Source organism: Taurulus bubalis (genome assembly GCF_910589615.1).
Source record: "Taurulus bubalis genome assembly, chromosome: 14".
NCBI classification, from domain to species: domain Eukaryota; kingdom Metazoa; phylum Chordata; class Actinopteri; order Perciformes; family Cottidae; genus Taurulus; species Taurulus bubalis.
In genome coordinates this window covers 5,099,037-5,120,094 of record NC_136602.1, presented here as the reverse complement: position 1 = coordinate 5,120,094, position 21,058 = coordinate 5,099,037, and the positions used below count along the sequence as shown (strand labels likewise).

The 21,058-nt window shown below is 43.3% G+C and overlaps 1 protein-coding gene across 1 annotated transcript in view; it reads left to right on the top strand.

The window, feature by feature from the left end:
* Positions 1 to 21,058, top strand: part of LOC306746519 (attractin-like protein 1) — a gene marked incomplete at both ends in the record, with an annotated part of 209,433 nt that overhangs the window by 150,440 nt on the left and 37,935 nt on the right. The window lies entirely within an intron of this gene.

Below are 21,058 nucleotides of genomic sequence, written 5' to 3'. Positions count from 1 at the left end.
GTCTGTCAGCCTCAGTGCTCAGTTTGTAACATCAGAAATGTGTGGTCTGGACCATGACATCATCAGAGGTTCTTCTCTCAGACTCTGCATAGTGCATAGTCCCTTTTAAAATGAATAAAACACACCCCAAATCAAGAGATGCAATGCAACCCCACCTCCTCTGATGAGGATATGTTCCTGTCCTTCTCCCCCATCCCCCATCTCTCTCTCCGACCTGTTTGTTAACAAGCCGCCGCCTCTCATTAAACAGCACCGGTCTAGCTTTTAATGAAGCTGGCGGCGGGAGTTATCGGTCAGCACAACACATCTGCACGCACGTCCACGGACACAAACTCCGGCATGGAAAACAGACTCATTAGTCTCATTGTCATTGTTGTGGTTACTGTCAGCGGCGTTACCGTGGACACGATGTGACGGCCTGAAAAGTTATGGAGTCAGCAAAGTTTTCCCAAAAATAGTCAAAGTAAAAGCAAAATGTTATGATATGACTGTTTGGTCACTTTCAACCCTTGAACAAATGTAGGCTCATGTAGAAATACATTTTGGGGGAAGGTCGGCTGATGTTTAACTAACATTATTATTCGTTTTATTATAGCTAATATATGACTGTCCCTCGAAAAAAACAGGAGCGTTAGTTGTTCAGCAAATGCCCCAAAATAATTTGTAAAAATGTTTTAATCTATGCAGTTAATCCAACTAATCTCTTGCAAAACATCTTCAAAATGTCTTCTTCCCTGTGAACTAACAATACACAATTTCCAGCAAAACTCGATAAAAAGCATCTGCTGATTATCTCTCACGAATTCCTAATAAGAATAACAAATTTAAAAAATTGATATTTTGGACAGACATGGACGCAAACTGCAATGTTCCTGGTTGGTGGAGGCAAACAACCACGAAGAGGTAATTTTGGTTTTATTCAAATTTCTAGTCCTAAATTTTGCTTATTATTTATAGTTTCTTATTGTCCTGTTTTGTTTTGGCATCGCATTACTATTATTGACAAGAGACATTCTCACTGATTTATAATACAAAGTTTTATTTTTCTCCTTTTGGTGTATCACTGGGCGCCTTCCAGGGAAGTGAATCCAGCCCACTGGGCTTATGGCAATATTAAGCATATGATCAGCTTTCAATAAAATGTAGGTGGTTAAATCAGCCAAGCTGCGGGTGTAAACAAAAGTCTAAGATCAAAAGTGCACATCCACAAACACGCTCGTAGAGAAACACCTCCCACGGCACTCTGGGAATTTCTCCTGCACCATCTGTTGTGTCAGTGTAGACGAAGGAGACGGAGAGGTTGACCGAGAGGAAGATGGAGAGGAAGGAAACAGGTGGGAAGGAGGCATATTCAGTGCAGGTGGTGGGTCAGTCAGAGAGAATGAAAGAAGAAGGAGGGAGAGGTAATAGTGACCTTATTGGTTGCTGAACTCAGTGTGAGTGATTCGAGAAAACTGGTGTTTACGGCTGCAATGTGCCTGAGAGACTAAATAGAGCATAATGGGGGCACAGGAGATTATTTTTATCACTATACTGATTTTTGTGACCGAGCATAATTCCCAGCATTGCAACCTGAGCCGAGGTCTAATTGTTTCCTCCACTTCATCAAGGTACACAAGAAAGATAAAAGCTCAAGACAGATTTTTCCCTCATTATATGCGTTTTTTTTTCTCTGTGAGCAGAGAAATTATTTCGGGTTTTTTTTTGGAACGAGGCTCATTCATTTCCAGACTCTGTCATGTGCCTTCCAACAGTCTGGTCCCCTGCTGTCTATTCATCTCTAGTAATTTCCTCACCTCACTAAGTTCATAATTATAAGTCTGCGCAGCCATTATTAGTGCTTCAAAACAAACAACAGAGCCCCTGCAGCAGAGAAGCCAGCCATGACAGCCTAAATACCGCTCCTTTCCCTTTATTAGCTAGCTTATTAACATTTTAGCCATCAGGGCTTTCAAGATCCAAGCCGCCACGCAGAAATGATGACATTTAATATCCAAAAGATTATTCCAAAGTTTGACATTGTTATTATTATTATTATGAAATTAATGTGAAGACTTGGAGAAGCAAAAATGAGGGTTTTTAAAAGTTTGACATGGACTCTTTCAAAGTAATTTCTCTTTTGAATGATGGAAGATAATAAAGCAATAGGTTCTGCTCCGTGTTGTGTTTCCATTCACCTTCCATGGGACTGCAGCCGGAGATCGGGCTCGCTAAATACGCTGGGACAAAGCATCTCTTCTCTTTCTTGAGATTAATAGAGTTTAAACGTGGCCTCTGATGTAATTGCATTTGGAAAAAAAAGAATACATTTGTAAACTTATGGTTGAGGCAACAAAGCCGTTGAAACACAAAACACTCGTCTTGTAGTAAAAAGTCCTGTTTGTTTTGGTCCATCCACCTCCAACAATAGTCCTTCTCACTGATAATACGTCACTAGCTCTGTCTGTTGCGGTTTCACTGGGTTGCCTTTAATGTGTGTGTCCGCCATGAAAAAAGAGATCCTAATTAGCCTCCATTAGCATAGTTTTCATGCTGCCAACATGTCATTCTAGCACATTTCATGCACACCTACATGTAATGCGTCTCTATCTGGTAATGACCTTTTTTTACTTAGAGACCGGGTAGCACACACACACACACACACTTGTGTGCACACAGCAGATGGGTGATGGTAATGACCTCCCCTGACCTCTGACAATGAAAACATTATTGGATTAAGTGGGGTGACATCTCAACAACACACACACATGTACACAAAGATGATTATGCCAAGATGTAGACTAAACTATACACACACACACACACACACACACAAATTCATTACCATTCCAGCGGTTTGTACCCAGTGAGAGAACATACTGTACCTCAGATTAGCAAGAGAAGAATCCCAAGAGTGCATGTTACATTTATCCATTAAAATGATAACTTATTATATTATTTTACAAGCACAACCCTAATCAGGATGAAGAACTTGAGAATGGGTGTATGGATCTAGATGGACGCTACCTGGAGGAGGGGGATTTGTTTCGTTTCGGTGTTGAGCTCAAGTATCACCAATCTTTTCCAGAATTACTTTAAACACAGTTTGTTTTTATATTTAACATTTTTAAACCAGAAATTGTGGCACAAGAGTGATTTTTTTTTTTACTTACAAACTATGGAATTAAGAAAGTATCTATTATTTCGTCAATACATTCTTAATTTGATGACCTAAACTCATATCTGTGTACATGCATTTTTTAACGAGGCCCTTTGAGAAATACGTGCTATCTGGTGACATCACACTTGTTCAAATGTTGCGAGTCTAGACAATTCCTTTCAGGAGTCCCCTCTATTAAACTTAATAACGGTTCATATATCCTGACAGTCACTGGTCACCCAATTCCAGAATGTCTACCACCCAGCACTTCTACTGGTCCAGCCAGCTCTGTAATGGGAATCACTGTGACCTCATCACACCACATCTCCTCCGAGCTCAGTGACTCCACTGCGGCCACACACAGCTATTGACTGAAGGAGTTTTAGGTTGAGAGCACTGGACCGTGTGTGTGTGTGTGTGTGTGTGTGTGGCTACTGTACACGTGTGGACTAAAGACTCGTGACTCCGCCGGTTCTTTGTGAAGCGTCTCACTGGGCGCGGCGAGGCGAGGCTGAAGAGGCGTGGTCCGTGACCCGTGCTCCATTATCCGTCTTGTAACGGGCTGCGGTGGGCGGCGAGCTGTGACGGACACTCGGCAGAGCCAATCTCCCCCCCCCCATCCCCCCCCCATCGCTGGCAGCCAGACAGAGCAGACAGGTCGTAAACACTGGCGGAGGAGTCTGAGGGGCGAGTGACTGGCCCGTATCTTGTCTGGTCAGGATGCGTGAGGTGTTCTGGAAGGATCTATTTGTCTACTTATTCTCAGTGAGATGGGTGTGTCGGGGAGAGGAGTTCATCACAAGTTAAATGCTTTGCCGGAGGCGGAGCACAGAAAGAAGAGGGAGGAGAGACGGTGAAGGGAAGCCCATCACTGGTAGCTGCTGACTCGTTTGGAAAGAGCGTAAATCTCTCATTCTATGAATTTGAAACAAATTGTTGCTGTCTTCAAAATGTTTTCGGCCTTTTGACGATGCATTTATCCAAAATGTTCATTCAGAGTTAAAGGGAGGACCACTTTCTCACCCCATTTAAGTTTTTGTGAAAGATTGAAATCACAGAATGTGGAACAAGCTGATCTATAAAAAGGTGTGATTGTGTCTCCAGGATCCTTCTAATTATTAATGAAGATCCAGGATTGAGATCACGTTCTTCTCGGGTTGGGCGACATCACATATTACGATATCTATTTACCAAATACCTCTATATCGACATTGCGATGATATTGCAGGGTTGACTATTGGTGCTGTCACAAAACATTCACATAGTAATATCTTTGATAAATAACTACCGGTAACGCGGTTATAATGATGAAGCGGGTAAAAGCCAATAATAGAACAGCTATAACAGTCTGGCAGGTTCCGAAAAAAACAGGAAAAGACAACACTTATGCCATATTACGATATCCAAATAACAATATTAAGTCTCATATCATGATATCAATATAATGTAACTCTACCATCCAGCTATTTCACTAGCTAGCTGCTGTTTTTTGGCTGGTTAAAAGCTCTGAAGACCTTCAGAGTCGGTTTATCATTCTTCCTGGGTTTGCGATACCTCTCTCATTTGGTACAGTAATACTGCCATGTGACCCGTTATTAATACATAAGACATCTTTAACCACATGGAGGCAGATCAGAAAACGGTTATGGGTCACGTCTCATGCAAATCGACCCTGACAAATGACCTTGTTGCATCACTGCGACGGTCCCGTCATTGGGTACATTCAGGGGTTAAGACATTGTAGTGTGTGTGTGTGTGTGTGTGTGTGTGTGTGTGTGTGTGTGTGTGTGTGACAGAGACGCACACAAAGAAGGAGGAAGGTGATTGCAGCTGAGTGGAGCGCCGACATCCGCTCTTATCCGTCTGGAGTGACACTCGGCGGGTTTCTCAAGAGCACCCCTTTCCTCCTGGGCCAATCAAATGCCAAGAGCAAATCCTCTTCCTGAGTTAATTGCCCAATCGTGCGGAAGGACAACTGCTCCTCATCAGTCAATTACCCAATCACAGGGGGGGGATACTTGTTCTTTAATTTCTTTCAATCAAGGGCAGCTGCTCATCCCGGGTCAACTTCCCCATGGAGGGCAGACACCACTTCGCTAATTTAACAGCCAAAATGTACGGATTGAGACATTTGGTTATTCCAAACAGAGGACATTTGGGCATATTCTGCAAGCCCATTGTTTCCTCTACCTCATTCATGTAATTTAGCTCATCAAGTGAGGTCCTCATACAGTACCTTCAGAATAAAATACTCCAAAACGAAACCCACGCAAGCGTTTTCTGATTTGACACTCGTCGTTTTGAAGTGCCTTTCAAAATCTACGTTGAAAACGACAAAAAAAAGATAATTTTGGTGATCTGCAACCTCCATGGTAAAGGTGTGCTTTAGTTTAGGGGCTCTAAAGCCACCTGGTTAAGGTCAGATATAGATCCCGGACCCCTTTTCTCATGTCCTGAGAGCTTTTCCTGCACTAAGCGAGAACAGGAACATTGTTTGCACGGCCAAAGGAGGTTTCTTGTCAGGAAAACATACGTCTCCTGTAGATCAGTCAGATGTTTGATCAAAGGTCTGGCCACATTTGATCAAATCTCATAAAAGCAGGTGATTTTACTGTTGACACCAAGTGACTCAATAACTGGAATTGATTAAAAAAAAATCGCTCTATATGAATATATATAAGGGTCCGTTACTCTCTTAATGAAAAGTGCTGCTTTGATCTGTCAAAATAAAAGGCTTTGATCAAAAAAGAAAATAGCATAATGTGAGTAAATGGGTTATTTTTCATGCTAGACTGGTGAGCTGTATGGAGGGAGATATTAGTTAACATCAGGCTTTCAGTAAGATGAATGGAAGTGCATTAGTGCCGTGTTTATTAATGGTTTGGAACAAAGGCGCTGAAAAGTTGCTAAGCTGCAGAACATATGGGTTTTTATTTCTTTCCTCAGCACATAGATCTGCTTTTCTCTCTCTTCTTCTTCTTTTTTTTTTAACTCTATAGTCATGTTTTAAAGGGCCAGTGTGTTATTGTGTGGTCGTGAAAATCCGTTTGAGTCAGAATTCTTTAGAAAGAGAAAATAAGTATTTGTATTACTTGGCTGACGGCGATTCAGAACGAAACTCAAGTAAACACTGTTTGTGTAATTACATCCGCCATTCATAGCTCTGGAAAAATTATTGTGTATGACATCCTTCTAATCATGAACAAGGAAGTATACAGACTAAAACACACCCCAGGTTTGTTTGTGAAAAGATTGTAAGCCCGTAAACGAGAGGAAGTTGGCACGTGTTGCTGAAACCTCGTAGGAAAACGCAAAAATAATTGAGTCTTAAGATATCATACGAACCGCTGTAACAGGATACTTTGAAATACACGAATGCAGACGCTTTTGCCGCAGCTTTAAGGAAAGTAAAAAACAAATAAAGAATATAAAGTTGGAATAAAATCAAGGTGATCACGCCCCTTTAACTTCCTCCCTCTCCTCCTCTCCCCCACGCTCGACTCCCTCTCGTCTTTCTCTCCCAGCTTTCCAGCGGAACCGGCGGTTCAGCGTTCGTGTCTCCATCTCCTGCCTCCCTTCCTCCTCCCTCATCAAACACCTCTCTTCCCTTCACCCTTCGTTTTCCGAAACCGGGCAAATATAGAAGTTTGGCTCTGGTGCCAGTGCTTTCTCCTCCTCCCCTTCCTTCCCCGTTCCTCGTCTTTCCCTCTTTCAAGAGCAAACTTGGAAGATTCTCTCGGTTTTTGAACTCCGTGTGATGTGGAACAGCGTCGCGTTATCACTGCGTGAATCCATCGTCTGCTCGCTCGCTGTTTTTCTTTACTCTGCCAGCATCATCCAGTCTGAGAGCCTTTACCTCTGTTTGACTTGTGGACTAGCAAGCAGAACACACACACACACACACACACACACACACACACACACACACACACACACACACACACACACACACATGCAATGGAAGGATTTCTCAGAGGAGCAAAAGCTTTGTTCCAGTTGCTTTCACTGTGGTACTTTACCTTTTTAGATGCTGTTCTGAATCTTGCCTGCCTTCTCTGTCCTCTGTGCTTTTTTTTTTTTTTTTTTTTTTTTAAGCATCTTACGTCTCACTGTCATTGTAGGATTCTTCTCACTCAATGCAGTGGAACACAACAACATGCACTGAGAATAAACCCAGCAACCTCCCAGTTATCAGAAAATGTTGCCACGGGAAAAGAGAGTAAATCTACTGTATGAGAAGACGCGCAGGTTTCTGGTCACAATGGTGGCCAATGAGACAGTTGGTACTAAACAATCTATACAGAGAAATGTGTGTGAAGTGAGCAGAGAGGATTAAAATGATCCTATGGAACGAATGTTTAAACCTCAAGGTCTTACGGGCCTGTAATCCTTTAAACTAATTGTTTTTCACAGGTTGCTTAGCCACATAGCTTGCGAGCATGCACACCTTAAGAATTGAGTTTTTGCGATAGAACACTGCATCTGAAAAACAGAAAATGTGTGAAAAGTCTGAAAGGTAATAGGATTTGTTGTGATCATCTTCTCACTCCTCAGATTTCACTTTTGGTTTAAACCTTTTGGGTTGGTCCCAAACCCAATGTTGGAAACCATGGATTTCGAAATATGGTAAATCACAAAAAAAAGTCAAAAATAACGATTCTAATTGCTTCATAACTCTGTCGAACCTGAACACACAGTCACAGAGTGCGTCCACCCAAAGGCCGGTGAGAATCGCTAACATGGTGGCCATCTGGGAAGCAGTGTACTGTGTCTTTAAGAGAGAGAGATCAAGAGATTTGAAAAGTAAAACTTGAGCATGAAGAAAGGGAACAAACAACCACTGGTGTGACACAGACATTAACTAAGTTTTATGAGCGGCTGAAGCAGGCAGGTTGGAAATCTATTCCATCAAGGTGTTATCCACCATCCATTGTGTTGGGGAGCGGAGCGAATCAATGATTTTGTGATTGTAACAGCCCTGAGGGACGGAAGATGGGAATCAGCTCAGATAATGAGCCGCTACTCAAAGCTGCAGGGCAACAAATTACAATGCACACACACACACACACACACACACACACACACACACTGAACATGAAGGGATTACACGAGGACAAGTGATGCGCAGGCGTTCATTCAGACGCTTTCATCTCATCATCGAGCTTTATTTCACCTGCAGGGGTTCTCATTAATAATGTTGTCAAGTTACAGAAGACAAACAAGTAAACAAACAAATAATACAAACAATGATAATGACGATATAATAAATAAATCAAACTTAGCTGAAAGCATTAAATTACAGAGGATTAAGAAATCGTGAAAAACAACTCGAATGATATGTGAGCTGTATGAAACATCAGACAGACTTTCAACCTCTTTATAATTTATTTTCTGGATGTTGCTTTTTGTATCTGATAACATTTTCTTATAGTTTATAGTTTGGGTGGTTGAAATCATGACTGTGCTGCTCTTAGAATATGTGAAGGGGGAAATACATACTAACCTCATAGCAACTGCATTGCCAAAAGTATGCGTTTTGGTCTGTTTTTACCTTCAAATGAAGGGCAATCTTAATACTTAAGACAATATTTCGTTCTAGTAGAAAGAATTTAGGGAAGACCCTTTTCTGTTTTGACAATAACAGGTCCATAATTGTATGTTTTTTTTCCTCCAGTTTGTCGTTGAACTTGACCTCAGTCCCATCCAACATGTTCAGAGTCCACTGGAAACCAGGCTTTTGGCCTTATAGTGTGCGGTCTGTGGAATGATTGACATGTCTGCGGACACAATCAAATGAATAATGGAGAAACCATTTAAGACCGCTTATTGAGCATCTAAATGTGAACACAGTCTCTCTCTCACTTTGCAAAACACACTCTGTTTCAACACACCCTCGCATGCACACACCTACACAGATGCAGGATCAGCTCTTGTTGCATTGCTCTGATGGGGCCGACTCTCTAATGCCTCTATCCTGTATACTTAAGTTCTGTGGCAATCTGCAATATTGCTGTGCTGGCTTGTTTATTGGCAAAACCGTTGGCTTCCTTCGCTCTGCTCTCGAGTGCCCCCCCCCACCCCCCTTCTCTCTCTCTCTCTCTCTCTCTCTCTTTCACCCACACTACCGTCCTACCTCTCTCTGTCTCCGAATATTTGTTTATCCCAATATTATTGACGTCTCCCTCTCTGCCAGCTTTTTCCCCCTCCTGGACGGCGATAGCTCAGCCAACGCCGCCGCCGGTTTTTCATTTCCACAGCTGGCACGCTGCACAGAACCGAGGCCCAGCAGGATCAGCGCTATGCCGAGATGTCTGAATTAGTCGGTTTGGCTCACACACACACACACACACACACACACCTCCGCGTTGGCGGGCTACGGATAGTTATCGATCAGAGATTGATTGAGCGGCTCCTTGTTAAAAAGATCTCGAGATGAGGCCTGCAGGCTTGGCGCTAAAGTTGCTGACTCCCCTGTCACGCACAAACACGGTGTTAGTTTACTCTCTCACACACACACATATATACACACTTATACACACTCTCAGTTGATGAGTTGTGTGTATATTGGCGAGCTGAGGCCATTGTTAATGAGATGGGACCTCTGCAGCTCTACACCCGGGTTTCACTGGCACTGAGAGAGGAGGAAGGAGGCGAGGATGACGGAAAAGAGTGAAGGACAGATGGTGAGGAGAGATGGAGAGATTTGGTGATGCGTGATGAACAAAAACTCCAATGAATGGACACAAGGATAGGTTATTTTTTTTATTAAATGTCGAGATGTCAAGATCCTGCGCTTCGCCGACTCCCCCGTCGGTCCACTCGTATTGTTGAAGGCGTTTTTTTTAGGAAACAATCTGGTTTATTTGAGTTCGATGAAATAAACTGATTGTGTTCTCCGTGAGTTCAGGATACAAATTGAACCAACATATGTTCAACCAGTGGGAGCAGGTGTAAACTGCACCATCAAAAGTGCAATACAGCAAGAAAAATAAAAGTATTAATCCTCTTTTATGTTTAAATATGGATATGTGCTCGGACACTGGGGCAGGAGACAAACAGGGTTTGAATACACAGGGAAGGTGCAGGTGATTAGACACAGGGGGAAACAATCAGGGACAGGGCAGACAATCACAGGGGCAGGAAGTGCAGGGAGACAGAGGATATGAGAGACAAGGACTTCAAAATAAAACAGGAAACTAGAAACAACGCAATACTGTGACAATAAGAGACCTCAGGGTTTAACATGACACGAGTGACCATAGTCTAAAAATAATGTTTGTTTTTTTTTAAGTTAAATTGAAACTAGTTTTGATCTTGTGATGGGATCACACCCCCTCCTAACCCCGACTTCTGGCGCCCTCGCCCTCGGACCACACCCGTGTTCAAACTCAACCTTCATTTTGATCATACCTGCACACCTGTAAAGATTCATGACTCTTATCTAAATCATTGTTGTTCAACGCACATTTCAACCAGCAATGTGTGCATCAAAGCCACACACATTTTGAGTGGACAAATTAATGACAACACAGCTTACACCCCCCTTACTGAGTTTATTGTGTCGACCTGTGTCCCTCTCAGGAGCCATAAAGTCGTCTCAGAGTGAATGAAATCACATTTGACAACACGTTAGGCCCAGAATGATTAAACATCTCCTCACATTACTGCATTACGGAGACGTAATGATCTCATTAAGAACAGGTCCTCCGGCTCACTAACACCCAATCGGAGCCGCTCTCCTTCACCTCCGGGGTCCGCGACCTCCGCCGGGCCCGCGCCGCTTTTGTCGACGCCGTCTAATTGGACACGGGGCAGGAAGTGCCAGTCAGCTGGCCGGTCGGCTGCGGGGTGTAATTGGTGGATAAGGAAGGTTGGCAGCAAGCCGACCGGAGAGGTCAGAGATAATGAGTATGCGTGGCGGCGCCGGTGCAGGTGGGGATTGATGAGCGTTAATCTGATATTTGATTAGTTTGAGGAGGGGAGGGGAGGGGCGGCGATCACAAGGTAGCAGAAACCACACACACACACACACACACACACACACACACACACACATGCAAACAGCTCCTCTGGGGGCCGGGCAGACAGATGGGAGGTTGGTGCTAATGGGACACGCGGCTAAATGGACTAAATGGACGGGATAGACAGCGTTCGCAAAGAAACCAGGGGACTGTGTGTGTGTGTGTGTGTGTGTGTGTGTGTGTGTGTGTGTGTGTGTGTGTGTGTGTGTGAGAGAGACAACAACAAGTGCGTGCACAGTGTGTGTTTGCATAGTGTGTGTGAGATTGGGGACTGGCAGTGTTTCAGACTAGTGTACTCATTGTGGAATGTGTGTGTGTGTGTGTGTGTGTGTGTGTGTGTGTGTGTGTGTGTGTGTGTGTGTGTGTGTGTGTGTGTGTGTGTGTGTGAGACAGTGGTCACAGGGATGTACGGTTGTTTAAGTCTTGTAAATCAGGCTGTCAAGGTGATAATCAGAACCACCTCCAGTTTTCCCCTCTGGCAGACACATTTATAAACACACACACACACACACACACACACACACACACACACACAAACACACACATTCTGTACGAGAGCCGGATCTCACACAAAGTTCACACTTGTTTGCTAAAATACATCTTTATTCATATATTACATCATTAATAGGGAATTACAAACTCTGTCAGACAACCAGAGCCGCCAAATGTATTTATACAACCCAAAATCCGAAATTTGCCTCGCAGGGCTTTACAAAATTAAACTCTGAGCCCCAAAAGTAGAATTTAGCTGATATTTACATAACTCATGTGGTATTGTTGTTGACACCACACGCTCACAACGTGCAACCTACAAGCAGCAGTCGAGGTTTAATAGTCTTCACGAGTAGATCGGGGAGGGAATTTAATACAATTGTTGCCTTCTTGAAATTACCTTTTTGATATTAATTACACACCTATTGCAAGCCTTTCCTTAATTACTAGCGTGTTCATTAGTGTTTAATGAACTATTAGTGGGTTTCAAGATATTTCTGCTGTGTTTAATCCTCCTCTGTGTTGTTAGTCTGTTTCTAGTGAGTGCATCACAGCGTCTTAGAAATATGTAACATTTTCTTTTGATTTTTTTTGTGTTTGATGTCAGAATGAAGGGAAGAACTGTCAATAATGTATTGTACAATTAATCGCTGCATGCAGAAGGCTGACATATATGTTCTATCTATATACTGTGTGTTGTGTGTATCTAAATAGAGAGAGAAAGGGAGAGAGAGAGGGAGAGAGAGAGAGAGAGAGCATATTCTGGCGAGGGACGGTTGCTTGTCATTCATTACTTTTTTCCCTCTCAAATAAAAGGCAAACATGATGATTTCAACAAAAAAAATGTAGTGTTCTTCATGGGAACCAGAATAATTAAATTTGTGGTGAACACACACACACACACACACACACACACACACACACACACAGTTAGCTCTGCCAGGGACAGCAGATCAGCTCCAGCTGCTGGACGTGTATCGGCCATGTGAAGAGACGGGATGGAGCAACGGATGAGACGAGGATTCAAACACACACAGCCTCGTTCTCCTCAGCGGCCTTGCCTTTTGTGTGTGTGTGTGTGTGTGTGTGTGTGTGTGTGTGTGTGTGTGTGTGTGTGTGTGTGTGTGTGTGTGTGTGTGTGTGTGTGTGTGCTGGCCTGTGGAGAATGGGAATAGATGATGGCTGTCGTAGCAGGCCAATGATGAGGGCTAATGTGATAGCATATAATGGATGACCCTTGAAAAAGGGCCCACTTTTCTCTCCTTCTAGCTCTCTCTCTCTCTCTCTCTCTCTCTCTCTCTCTCTCTCTCTCTCTCTCTCTCTCTCTCTCTCTCTGTCTTTTAGCGGGTGGTGATTTAGTGGAGCAGGTCACCACACTGCTTAACACTGCGATCTCTACATTTGAGGAATGGAGGGATGGACGGAGAGAGAAAATGAGAGTCATTCTAACAGCCTATATTTTCTGGTGGTGTAACACTTCAGTAAAGCCTGGAGACACCTACTCTGTATTTATTGAAAGTCTGGCCAGTTCACATAAATTATTAAAATTTAGATAAATCCACCTCAATTTTTACATTTCTTTCTTTTTTCGTGAACATTGGTTGTCAAACTTTGCTTTTTATTGGCTGTGACCAGCTTAAAGGATTCAGGTATTTTAAATTGAAGTCCATCTTAATACTGTGGAGAAGAGTTATTGGCCACTTTAGACATTCCTCCTTTCAACATGTGAACATTGTATTGAGAAACACTAAAATATTGTTGCTCTTCATATCACCATTTAAAGGAAAACTGATTAAAGGCGCTACATGTGGGGAAAGTGCCATTTGCTCGATGTTTGTATAATTGAAGTTTTATTATAATTCCATGCTGTGATTCTACTGCAGCAGATATGGCAGAAGAAGAAAACACTTTATTTGTTTCTGGCAGTGGTGCAAAGAGAGCTGTCTGCCTCACAAGTTCAGACTCACTTTTGAAAATGTGCAGACTACCAATCTGTACATGTATTAGCATTTCACAGTCCTCTCTCTCTCTCACACAAACCAGAATGATTTGGCCTATTTTGGTTCTATTTGACGGGACATATTTCTGTCTCTCCGTGTTGTCCTTTCTCCCTTTCTCTCACCAGTCGAAGTGTTCGCAGTAATTGCCAGGCAGTTAGCCCTGAATGGGACTTATTGGTCATAACACAAGAGTGTGCCTTGTTCAGAGTAACGGCTACAAGCCGCACAATCCATAAGCCCTTTTCTGTGTCTCTTTGTCTCTCTGGCCCGCTCTAATTAGCTCTCCAAATCAATGGGGATTTATTCCACCGCCGTGCCAGGGCGTGTCCAAGATGTTCGCCTTCGATCAGGTCGTCCGGCTCGCTCAATCAGCGTCCCTAACATCCTGCCTCCGTCGGTTTTTCGAGCCGAGGTTTTCGAGTTAAAGACACACCTTGACATTTTGAGTGTGTGAGTGTGTGTCTTTCGACCCTTAAGGGCGTCTCCCCTCATCCTAACCCTGATAACACACCTCTCATGAAGTCCTATGAGCACCTCTACAATCACTTGGCTGTTTTGCACAGACCTTGAAGGACAAGTGTCAAGTTTGTGCCCATTTCCTCTAAATCACATTACTTCAACTCAAGAGAAACATTTAGTAAACCATGCTGTTGTGTTTTAGCTCCCCCACCCCTACTATTTCAAGAGGTTGTTGGTTTTCCAATCCTCTCTACGCCGTTCCCGACAAACTCAAATGATGTGATCCATCACAGCGAACATCAAGTCTTCATTTATTGCTGTTTCCATTACTGTTATGAGGTTATGCAGTGTAGATATTTCAAACCACCTGCACTAAACTGCATTGTTACATAATGTCAATGTGACACACTTTAAAGGCAGACTTGATGTACAACGTGATTAAAGGAAATTCAAAAAGTCTGTTAATTGGTTTTTCGTACTGTACAGAAATAAATGGAAGCCAATGGTTTTCCGGGATGGTCTAAAAACTAATACATAATCCATAATCTAATGGAAACTGTATTCATCTTTGATTCACAGCAATTACAATGGCTTCCAATGGCATAATCCATTTCTCTACTCCCCATTTATATGTGCAGTATGTTCCAAACAAATGTTGCTTTGCCAATAAAGTGTTAATATGCTTCTACTGATGAAGCTTTGGGGCTATGGAGAGGTGATAGCAAGAAATAATTCGCTAGAAGGAACTGTGAGTGTTTGGAACATCCAAATCTCAGTTTCGCACATCCTTTTTTACAACCCCACAAAGCTCAAAAGTTCCATTGTATTGTACAAAGTGAACGCACTGGGTCGCAGAGAGGTGGATGATGCTGTAGGAGGGGTTCGCCTATTGAGTCATTCTCCTATTCCCCAAAAATGACTCAATACCGATGTCCACACTCGCAGACTTACGGGCTCTTGAGGCACGTTTCTGCTCACGCTGGGCTGTCGCACTGTAAAAAAATCATCAAGTGCTTGATGGCTCTCTCACAGACATTTTGACTCCTCCATGCTGACTTTGCCTGAGGGAATTACTCACAATTCACAGCGTTGGGACGTTAAACCAGTGGAAGCCGGGAGACGTGGCACAGAGGTGATCCGCCTGTCATTAATAATGGCAAATGGCTCATTAAAAAAAAAACATGAAATCAGAGGTATGAAAGCATATAGCCTATATCTAACCTAATTTATCATACGCCCATTTGCCTTTTGTAAATTATGTTTATAGTTCCTGTTCATAGTCTACCTACATTTAATGCACAATCAACCTGTATAATATGTTCATATTACCTCAATCAATCAATCAATCTGTATATTCCGTATTTATATATTACAGTTCCACTTGGAGCGTTAACTTATTATCTATAAAATACTTACTTATATTGGTACTTACTACTATTGCACTTCTGGTTGGATGCTAAACTGCATTTCGTTGCTATGTACTTGTACATCTGTAATGACAATAAAGTTGAATCGAATCTAATCTAATCACATATAGTTATTTTAACTTTTCTTATTGAAGCTGTTTGGACAAAAATGTGTAAATAGATTTTTTGACAATCGCTTCTTGTCTCGGAAGGAAAGATCCTGGAAAATGTTTGAATCAGGCAAAGATAAAAACCACCATTGTACATAAACAAGTTACATTGTCAGCAAGGTAACGTTACATGTGACATTTGTATTTATACCTTTCGAAGCCCTTGGAGCCTTTCATTCACCGGGTGACGTTGGGATTTGGACGATGACTCTGGGTCTCAACTGAACTGCTAACATTACTGCTAACTGCTAACATTACTCCAGATGTATTTCTTGGTGGTACTGGTTTTGTAGAACCACGCTCCACAGGCTCCGTCTTGCAGCCGCCGTTGAACACAAAGTGCTTTGTTCGTGGACGGTGTGTCGGAAGCCGGTGTAGTGTGGCAGATCCTATCAAACAGGAATATCCGTGACCTTGTTTACTCTGCTCGGATCCCACTCGCCACATTCAGCCAGGAGACAAATGTCGCTGGAAACTTGGCAAACACGCAGGAAATGAGATTTGTTATCGCCTCTCCATTTTGGCCTCGCTCAAATACAATTTCAAGAGGCGGCGACGCGTCTGTGTGTGATTCTCAGCGTTAGTCCGTCCGTCGGCGCTCACACCTGAATGTCTGCGCACATCCAACCGACACATTTGGCATCTTCTTCCCAGTGTCTCTGTGATGTAAATCCACCGGAGCGCCCGTGTGTGTCCTTTTTTTGTAAAGCAGCTGCATCGGATCAAACCGCCGGCGTCTCTGAGGAGACCACGCCTGAATTGATTCATTGTTTCTTCAATAGCCTAATATCATATTTCACGCTGAGAGGCAAATCCTATCTGTCTCCTAGTCACAGCACTGAGCTTCAAAAGCCACATAATAAGGGAATAATTGAAAACTTATCTGTATCAATCGGGGTTGTATGAATACGTGTGTGTGCGCGTTATTTGTGTAGAGAGTAAGATAGTTATCTAGTCTAATCATATCGCTTTTTTCAAAGTGTGTGCCTTGGCGTCTTTTGGGTTGGTGGCAAGTTGGGGCTCCGAGTAAAGGACTACAGGCTACAGAGAAACGAGCTATGCTACGTTACTCCTTTAGCTAACTCGTGAAGTTCCCTCCAAAAATTGAGATCCAAAATGCTGAGACCATAATGTGTTATGTCGAACAAATCTAGTCCCCCTTTTCAATTGTTCCTTCACTTTTTAGCATTTACTTTTGGCACGACTATTAGACATATTGTTTATATAGGGAACTGTATTACAGTCTTCATGGGACACTGGGAGACACAGAGATCCTGTAGCCTATAGAGATTTCTAAATTGAAGAGTTATCAACAAAGTCTGTTTTCAGTGGCAGCCATTGTACCAACATCATGGCGATTATTTAACTTGTGTTGATGCTCATCTTCTGGCATTGTTAAACACTGACATTAGCTTTAACACCTCTTGTGAACCAAACAGTGCAACATGGTGAAGCTCTGACTCTCTGTGGATGTCGGAACAGTCAGGAAGAGTTATAACCCCCGTCTAGAAAGGGTTGTTTCCCTCGTATCTCTGATTAAAACATTAATCAGACCTAAACCTGCAGCCTTCTGTGGCATTGATTAAACCATCTAGTTAGGATACAGATGGACTGGAGGAACATGGACGCTGATGTTGCATTACATCTACTAGGGGAACAGGGGCAGTAATGTTGGATGAGAAATGTGTTGTTCGGTAGCTTCACATCAGCACATTCTGCTCTGTGAGTCGGGTGCTTATTTGTTCTTGTTTGTCTCTGTGCGTCGACTGTCGTCCTGCTTTATCTTCTTCTACTTTATTTTGTATGCTAATATTTGAACGTATGTGGACACTCTATATCCACGTGTGATTGTTGAACGCGTTATGCCCAAAACAGGGCATTAATCTGCGGATATTGCAGCCTTCACACTTTTTGTTTTCAGGTGCTCCACAAGGATTTGGGAGCCTGGCTCAAGGGATTTGGTCCCATTTGGCCATAATGGGACCAAATGTTGGGTGATACGATCTGGTGTTCCAATTCAATCTAGAGGTGTTGGATGGGGTGGAAGTCTCTGTTCTGTGTAGGCCAGTCAAGGTCTTATACCAAAAACATTTATTTATGGACCTGCCTGTGTGCACAGGGTCATCTTCCCCACGGTTTTACCCTAAAGTTGGAGCCACACTTTATGTCTAAAATACTGTATCATGTATTTTTGGAGCATTACCATTCCTCTTATTCTTAAATGAATTGGCCCAATGTGGCCACATACATTCCAGCATCCTGTCCAAAATGACACGTCCATTCTGAGTGGTTTTGTGTGCATATTTACATCAATTCCTTGCCCCAGAATACGGGATGCATGCTGCTGCATTATGCTCCCACCTACCAACACACAAACACAACAAACACACTGACATGTGTTGACAGGCTTGCAGATGTGATGATACTATTGTTCTCGCTCATCGCAGAGTGTAATTGCAGCCACGGTAGCAGTCAGCCTCTCGTCGTGTTGAGAAACCCATCATTTGCACAGGAGTGCATCCGAAATCATCAAACGGCACATTACGGCTATATTTACGATGTGAGCTTGCAGGTGCTACTTTGGTTGAACCGCGTTCTGTGAAGCACAATTCAACCATGTGATTGGCTTCATTGTTGCAGCGCTCTCCTTTTCCTCCTGGCTGTTTATGCGCCTGTCTGTCTGTCTGCCTGTCTGTCTGTCTGTCTGTCTGTCTGTCTGTCTGTCTGTCTGTCCAGCTGAGACAGCTGGCCGGATGGATGGACGTCCGGATGGCACGCCTCTCCTCGAGGCGATGGGTAAACACAGGCACATCCAAGATGGACGCGCATTGTGTCTTCCTGAGATTCAGTTTGAAATTCCAGCATCCGGCTGTATTCCTTTAACTGGAGAGCTAAATTGTATCGCTCTCTCTCCCGTTGACAAGTAGGCTCATTTAGCTCTGTCTGCACTCCCCCCCCCCCCCCGTCCTTTTGTCATCCAGTTGGGGGTGTCTAGCGTGGCACGGCTTGTTTACAGCACAACAGAGTTAATTAGCCGTTTTATGGCTGATTTACAGCCCGACAGCCAGACAGAGAAGATGGCCGCTGCCTTGTCCTTGTTGCCCACTCAAGGTCTTATCGAAGGGGGGGCGTTAAACACACAACGCATGCACGAGCACACAGACAAGTCGCCTATTGGAATTGAACATTTGTATGTGTGTACACGTAGAACAAAAGTACACACTTGTATATTCAGTAGACTCTAAAACTTAACACAGTGCTGAATAGTACTTCCTCTTTTTATGTCCCAGCATAATTCCAACGTCTAGACCTATTTATCAGGCTTGAACACACACACACAAATGTGACCCAGCTCACCTTCACCGGTTTGTCTGATCTCACTAACAGCGGAGCGGCGGCTTCAGGGGAGGAAGAGCTGAGAGAACACATCATATGACACAAACTCACACATGGGTGCACCCAAACAAAACACAGGTTCGGTTATGAATACAGCCACACGCTTACAAAAGATATTGTAGTCCACAAAAACTGAAGCAACTCGAAAAACATGTCTGAACTCTGTTCAAAAGGATGTAGTGCTGTAAGAAGTGAACATTATGATCCTCACTTTGTTTCTCGATTTGACGTGAATGCTTTTTTTTGTCAATGTCAAAGCAGTTAGAAATCTAAAGAGTTTAAACCTTATACTACTTTGCTTGAAGGCGGAAGTGTTTGAGTGATTAAACAATCTTGTTAAATCATTCTAAAGTTTGATGAAGTTAGCTTCAACTGAACCCTTTTGCACAGAAATGCTACTGTTTTGATTTCCCCGCGATTTATAGCAAAATCAATTAGGAAATCTATTTGCCGCCACTAAAGACATTGAAGCAGAAGCAATGCGCCTCAAAAGGTCTCCAAATGTTCCAAGCGGCTACATTATCTCATCTGAAGCTGACAGAGAGTACAAAGACACCCTCTCTCTCTCTCTCTCTCTCTCTTTCTCCCACACCTTCTCACCCGGGCTCTGGCAAATCTCATCTGACATCGGCAGGAGGCTAACAGCGACGCTCGCGAGCACACGCCGTCATCTGGCCAGCGTTAGCATAGCGGTGACAGCTAACAAGGGAAGACATGGCGTTAGCCGGCGCGGCGGGCGTGCTAGCAGAGCAGTTGACTGCGCTGATGTGGCTACAGGTGTGGTGTTCACTCATGCTTAAAGAGTCTGACTCTGGCAAGCGAGCAGCCGGCGGCGCACTAGCACAACACCTGACAGCTGGTTAATGTCAATGTGCAGCCCTTTTTTTTTTTACTCAGCAACCGAAGAGAGGAGACAGAAGTACAGGAGGTGCTTCAGTTTAGGTAGAGGTAACAGAGTGTGGAAGCCATTGACATTTAGGGATGCCTCTTTTTCTGCTCTTTCTTGTGCTAATTTTCCAGCTTTCTTTCCTTGTTTTTGCTTCTATTTCTTGAGTCGTGGCTCTTCTCAATTTTTTTCATTCTTTTTGTTCTTCTTTCATTTAAAAAAAATGTATTTACTTTGGGATTAGCTCACATCTCTCTCACATCTCACATCTCACTCTTTTTGCTGTTTTTTGTATTTTGGAGCCTATCGGTGTCATCGGTGCCGTAACGGGATAATTGGTAGCAGAGAGTGACAAAGAAACATAGAAAAGTAGCACGTGTTACAGCCCACTTGACCAATAGTATTTTCAAAGTCTTTTTTAAATGTTGTATTATTATTAACTCTTCCTTTCTGCCCTCGCTTTTGCAATGGCTGGATATTCCCACGCAGATAGACGAAGGTTCATTTCATGTGTTTCATCTTAGCAGAGAACCCTCCCAGGTTATAAACAAACCAACATGTTCCCTTCAAGTAAGGGTCAGAGTCTGCATCTCAGATTCCTGCTCTTTCTTCCAGGCACTGGTCTAACCAATCAGAGGTGTTTGTGTGTGTGTGTGTGTGTGTGTGTGTGTGTGTGTGTGTGTGTGTGTGTGTGTGTGTGTGTGGCGAGTCCTGCACCAGGCAGATTCTCTGCCTAAACAACAAGCAACATACTGATGATTAGACGCTTGGCGCGTAATCGGCCAGAAATGAGTTTGTTTTGCGTGAAACAGGTGGCCGCCCCCTGAAGCTAAATGTAGAAACCAAACCATTAGCATATCTGTCGTGAAGTGGAAAGAGCTGGGAGGCGGGTGCAGTGGACTTTGTCGATGTGCTTCTTTGTGTGGGAGTGTTTTCATGTTCCCGATATGTTTTCCTGTTTTTATTTTTCATGTTCTGTATATTCTGTGTTTGGACCTCATGCTGGTGAAGGCCTTGCATCTGCTTTTGTTCATCTGACATTTCCTCATTAATGAAGTTTGCACCGCCCTCCTCCTCCCATCTGACTCC